This window comes from Spermophilus citellus, assembly GCF_964194105.1.
Source record: "Spermophilus citellus genome assembly, chromosome: 6".
In the NCBI taxonomy this organism is placed as follows: Eukaryota; Metazoa; Chordata; class Mammalia; order Rodentia; family Sciuridae; genus Spermophilus; species Spermophilus citellus.
Genome location: NC_138187.1, coordinates 5,946,339 through 5,952,763, shown reverse-complemented (window position 1 = coordinate 5,952,763; position 6,425 = coordinate 5,946,339). Strand labels below are relative to the sequence as shown.

The window sequence follows — 6,425 nt, the reverse complement described above, 5'->3', positions numbered from 1 at the left end:
TGGGGCATGCACAAAATTCCAGGGCCCAGGACGCACAGCTATTCGAGTCAAGGCGAGCACTGAGAAATGAGGGTGCTGACATTCTTGGGGGACCACACCTTCCTTTTAAACTAGAACTTGCTTCAAGCACAGAAAAAAAGGTGATGGTGGTCCAAGAAGAGGACCTGCCAAGGACCCTGTCCTACCTTTCTTGCTGAGCCTTATGTCCCTGTACCAGACACACAATTATGCTAAAAATAAAGATGTAGACAGAAGGGGCGGGATCGACAGGGTTCCTTTATTTTTCATCCTTCCTGACTCATCAGCAAGCTGAAGGTCGAGCATGCTGGTAGGACATGCTCTTGTCAAGAGTGAAGTAAACACCTGCAGTAGTTTGGTGCAGTGTTTCCTTTGCTCTGGCTGGAACCAAATACCAGTGCACAAGCCAACCGTGAGGTAGCAGTGGCGTTAACGTCGGAGATTCCACCATACCTGTTAAATGCTCATTCATATTTGTAAGCCTAAGTAGTAAAATACATGCCAATGATTTATAATGTTCATTTTCCTTTATTTAGAATGATATGGAGGGGCTGGGGATGTGGCTCAAGCGGTAGCGCGCTCGCCTGGCATGCGTGCCACCCGGGTTCGATCCTCAGCACCACATACCAACAAAGATGTTGTGTCCGCCGAGAACTAAAAAAAAAAAATATTAAAATTCTCTCTCTCTCTCTCTCTCCTCTCTCACTCTCTTAAAAAATAAAAATTAGAATGATATGGAATGGCAAATAAAAAAATACCATGGGCAGTCCAGAGACACACAGGAGAGAGCGAGGCATTCATTACATGCTAACACCTTGAATGGCACTTTGCTCCTGCTTTTCAATGAGACCCACATTTTCACTTTGATGGAGCCAGACCTTGGTCTGTGAGTAGTTCTAACTTCAGGCACCTCTACCTGCAGAATTTCAATGACAAACTCCAGACTGAGCCTCTCTCCTCCATTTGGCCCTGGCCCTTGTGCATTGGCTTTGATCTTGGCCTCCCCTGTAGCAGGGCAGAGCCCCACCATTCTGGCCTTGTGAAGGTCTACCAGTCCTTTGCGTTCTCAGACCTGTTGGGAGTCCATGGCGGAATCACCTGCATTGGGCATCGGAGGGACAGCATCCCTTCTACAGGGTATTCGACATCCTCAACAGCCCACTTCTTGATGGTATAGTTGATCTCCCCCTGTGTTTGCCAGATTTAGGGTTTTCCTGGCCACATACACCCAAAGGCCGGCAGTCAGAATTGAGTAGGGGAAGCCATGTGCCCGGTCAAGTTAGTCTTGATATAAAGGCCGTCTGGAAACCTGGTTCCATAGCATCAGACCTCAGGGTTTTGTGTCTATCTATAAACTCAGTTCCATGGCTACCCTGTGGCCTGTGCCCCAGTCTTGGCCATCCGGGTTTCCTGGCCATCCGGTTCTTGGAAACCACACCTCAGAGGTAGGCAGCGCTTTGGTCTGCCCTTAGGCTACAGCAGCTACTTCTTTACAAAATAAAGGAAAGGCCTTCCATAGATCAATGCTGAGATCAATCAGGGGCCAAGAAGTGTCATCTACCCTCCGTGCCTGGGGCAGAAAATACTAAAAACAAAGGAATTAATTTGTTCATCACTTGCTAAATTTGAAAAATTAAGTTTTTTTTTTAAAGAAGGAGAAAACCAATGATCAAAGGAAAAACAAACAAATTGGACTCGATAAAAAAAAAACTTTTTAAAATTGTGCATCAAAGACATTATGGGACATGGTGGTGCACACCTGTAATCCCAGCAATTTGGGAGGCTGAGGCAGGGGGATTGCAAAGTCAAGGCCAACTTCAGTAATCTAACAAGGCCCTAAGCAACTTAGTGAGACCCTATCTCAAAATAAAATAAAATAAAAATTAAAAAGGGTTGGGGATGTGGTTCAAACCCCAGTACTAAAGTCCAGGGGAGACATTATCAACAGAGTAAAAAGGTAACCCACAGAATGCGAGAAATATTTGCAAATCATAAATCTGAAAAGAGATTAAATACCCAGTTTTAGAGATCTTCTAAAACTCAACAACAGCAATCATGAAAGAACCAGATTTTTAAAAGTGGGCAGAGGACATCAGACATCAATCTAAAGAAGACACACAAATACTGTAGGCAATGACCACATGGAAAGACACTCAGCAACACTAATTATTAGGGAAATGCAAGTCACCATAACGAGACACCATTTCCCACCATTAGCATGGCCACCATCCAAAAACAGAACAAAACAAAAACCCAGAGAATAGCAAGCGTTGGTGAAGATGTGGAAATACGGGCACCCTTCCACATGGTTAGTGGGTGACCATTGTGGAAACGAGTTTGGTGGTTCCTCAAAAAAATAAAAATAGGATTACCATGTGGTCCAGCAATTCTTCTTCTGGGCATAAACCTCAAAGAATCAAAATGAGGATCTTAGAAATATTTGTATACCCACATTCATAGCCATATCATCCACAATAGCCCAAATGTAAGAATAACCCCAGTGTCCACTGAGGGATGGAGGGGAAGATGAGACGTGATGGGCGAGTGCCCGTGACAATAGAGGGGATTCGACGCATGCTGTGACAAGGCTAAGCCTTGAGCACAAAAGTGAAGCAAGCAAAAAGCCCAACCCAGCTATTCCAAGGTGTGCTGAGCTGTCAAACGCAGAGACAGAGGCCACGGGGCTGGGAGAAGGGGAGGAGAGGGAGTCAGTGTTCAGGGGACGATGCAGTGTGGAAGGTGAGAACAGTTCTGGGGCTGGAGGTGGTGATGAGGTGGGCACGAGCTCTGCCCTGAAAACCAGTAAGAGGTGAGTTTTATGTATATTTTACCACATTTTTTAAAGTAGTTAAAAAAAATCACAAGAAAATTTCAGTGACCAGAGGGATCCTTGTCAATGAAGCATTAAGTCCTACTGCAGAGCATCATTAGCTTTAAGGAAGGGATGAAGTAGTCACCTGAACACTTATGATGACTCAAGGGACAAGGTCAGCAGCAGGTTGAGCCAAGGTGCCAGGGGCGGGCTGAGCTCTGTGCAGCCCTTGTTGTGGTTCACGGGTCCCAGAGAGCCATCAGCAGAAGCCTGGGGGACAGAGTTCCTCCTCTCATGTGATGCTGAGAGCAGATGACCACACAACGCACAGCAGGGCCCGAGCAGGTGGAGAGCTGAGAGAGGCGACAGGTTTGCTGCAAGGCCCACCTGACCAATATGGCGGCACAAGAACCCTCACGGTGCAGTTTGGCAATCAGGCATCTGTGGCAAGCTCACGTCATTAGTGATCTTGCTGCCTGTTGACCAAGCGCACATGGGCAACCACAGGCGCGAGGGTTGGGAGGGACAGGAATGTGGGCCAGGCCCTCTTCAGGCTCTGCAACTGTAGGCCGTTGTGACTCAGGCCTCTTGGCAATGCCCATGAGCCAGGTGACAGCTGGGCTGGGACAGGGCACAAGGTGGCTGCTAAGTTCCAGGTCCCATGTGTTTTGTTTTTTGTGGCAGCGGGGGACAGAACCCAGGGCCTTGTGTGTGCTAGGCAAGCACTCTGCAGCTGAGCTACATGCCCAGCCCTTTTTACGTTTTATTTTGAGTTAGGCTCTCACAAGTTGCCCAGGCTGGCCTCAAACTTGCCATCCTCCAGCCCCAGTCTCCAGAGTAGCTGGGATCGCAGGTAGGTACCAGCATGCTGGGCACTGGGTTCCATCTGGATCAGAACCAGGCAACCCCCTTCTCCCATAGTGAGGGAATCCTCTGCCCATCACTGGCCTAAAAATAATGGGGGCTGTAAGGGTACTGCAGTGACGCTTCCTTTAGGACTTGATCCCCCAACAGCCGGGAATGCTCTGGGAGCTACCCTTGACTGAGGAGAGCTACTTAATCCATGTGCCTTTCTGGGGTCTGCCTCCATGGAGGTAGGTGTCTGAACTCAGGTGGGAAGGGCCACCCTGGTACTGGGCAGGTGATGCCCTCGTTGAGACTACACTACTCAGTGCCTCCATACCTGCCCGGCAGACCCCTGCCTCATCTCCAGTTTTCTTTTTTTTTTTCTTTTTTAATATTTATTTTTTAGTTCTCGGCGGACACAACATCTTTGTTGGTATGTGGTGCTGAGGATCGAACCCGGGCCGCACGCATGCCAGGCGAGCGCGCTACCGCTTGAGCCACATCCCCAGCCCCATCTCCAGTTTTCTATGGCTGCCACAACCAAGTACCACCAACTGGGCTGCTTATAACAAAGAAACTAGTGTCTCACAGTTTTGAAGGCCCCAAGTCCAAAATCCCTGCAAGGGCCCTAGGGGGGCTCCATCCTGACTTGCTCAGCTTCCAGCGGCTCCAGGTTATCCCTGGATTGTGGCCACATCTCCCTAGTCCTGCCTCTGCTGTCACATGGTCTCCTCTGTGTGTGTCTGTTTCTCCTCCTCTCCTCTTACTGGGACTCCATGGGGTTAGGGCCCACCCTAATCCAGGACGAAAGCCTCTCCAGAGCCTTCCCTCAATTTCACCTGCACAGACCCTATTCCAAGTAAGGCCCAGGTTACATGTTCTGGGTGGCCATTCCCTCTGCAGCAGTCTGTGTCTTCTGTGTCTACAGCAACTGCAGGAGCAACCCTGAGCTAGAGGGACAGGATTTTGGTTACATTTTCTCGAGGCCTGCAGGGGTCCCTCAGAAGGGGTGACAACATGAGCAGCCCCATCTGCCACAGCCACGGACTGCCCTCTAACGATGGTGCTGAGAGCAACATGGAATGTGCAGGGGGTGGGGCGGACACCCCACTAGCACCCGTAGAGCTGTAGCCACGGGGAGGGTGTCCCACCTCTCACTCCCACTCCAGGGAAGGTTGCTACGGGACATTAACAAGGCCAGCAAGAGAGAAAGGAAGCCTCACAGCTTAGATGCCTTTTGAAATTCTCACTGAGGATAAAGAATAACTGTTTTCCACAAGGGAAACTGCCAGGATTGAAACTCAAAATGCTTCTCTGGGGACCAAGCCAGATGTGGGGACAGTCCCAGAAATGTGGGGCCCCGAGGTATGAACTGGGAATGTGTGTTAGCCAGGGATCTCCAGAGACACAGAGCACATACAGATAGGGGTGCTCCCCAACCTGCATGGGGTCTTGTCCCTGTAAAGCCATGCTCAGTTAACACTAAGAGTACCGAGCTTCGTGGCTGAGCAGCACAGCACGCTGTGGGTCAGTGCGCAGCACACGGAGGGTCATTTCACCTTGTAGTCGCTGGGCTGGCACAGCTATGGCTCACTGTACAGCATCTTGAGAGAGGGTCCACTTAGAAAGTGCTGACTCAGGAGAAGATCAAAATTTCAAGCAGGGTTTCCAATGAACGCATATCGCTTTCGTGCCCTGGTAAAACTGAAAGATTGTATTTTAAATCATGGTAAGTCAGGGGCCGTCTGTATACAGAAAGACGGCTTGGTTCACATAATCAGAGAGTCCAAGAAGTCCTGCTACCACTACCTGCAAGCTGGAGCTCCAGGAAAGCCAGTCTACAGCTCCTGTCCAAAACGGAAGGGCCGAGAACTGAAGGCCAATGGTGTATGTCCCAGTCTGAGTCCAAAGGCCCAAGAACAGGGAGAAGAATGTCCCAGCTCAGGAGAGGGAGACCCTGCCTTTCCTCTGCCTAGTTGCTCTTCCCACTGCATTGGGAAGGTTCCTCTGCTTCCTGCAGTCCACAACTCAGATGCTAATCTCGCCTGGACACACCCTCAAAGACACACCCAGAAATAATGCGTAAACAGCTACCTGGACACCTTTAGCTCAGGAAAGTCGACACATAAGGTGAACCATCAGGCTGCCCCCAGAAACGCCAGGCCCCTCCACTGCTAAACTTGACCACTGTCCACAAGGTGGGGAATATGCTATTTAAAGAAATTATTGGGGGGCTGGGGTTGTGACTCAGAAGAAAAGCACTCGCCTAGCATGTGTGAGGCACCGAGTTCGATCCCCAGCACCATATTAAAAAATTAAAGGTATTGTGTCCACCTACAACTAAAGAATAAATATTTTTTTAAAAAAGAAATTATTGGGGGGCTGGGGATGTGGCTCAAGCGGTAGCGCGCTCGCCTGGCATGCGTGCGGCCTGGGTTCGATCCTCAGCACCACATACCAACAAAGATGTTGTGTCCGCCGAGAACTAAAAAATAAATATTAAAAATTCTCTCTCTCTCTCTCTCCCTCCTCTCTCACTCTCTCTTTAAAAAAAAAAAAAGAAATTATTGGGGGACTGGGGATGTGGCTCAAGCGGTAGTGCGCTCGCCTGGCATGCACGCAGCGCTGGGTTTGATCCTCAGCACCACATAAAAATAAAATAAAGATGTTGTGTCCACCGAAAACTAAAAAAAAAATAAATAAATATTAAAAAAAGAAATTATTGGGTGCAACCCTTATCATGTTCATT

General features: G+C 49.0%; 1 long non-coding RNA gene across 1 annotated transcript; it reads right to left on the bottom strand.

Moving 5' to 3' along the window:
- Positions 1 to 744: 744 nt before the first annotated feature.
- LOC308650624 lies at positions 745 to 6,164 on the bottom strand. The gene is made up of 2 exons (XR_014022363.1): positions 4,516 to 6,164; positions 745 to 3,183 (listed from the first exon to the last, which is right to left on the bottom strand). It is a non-coding gene; the product is annotated as an uncharacterized lncRNA (long non-coding RNA).
- Between the last annotated feature and the right edge of the window lie 261 nt (positions 6,165 to 6,425).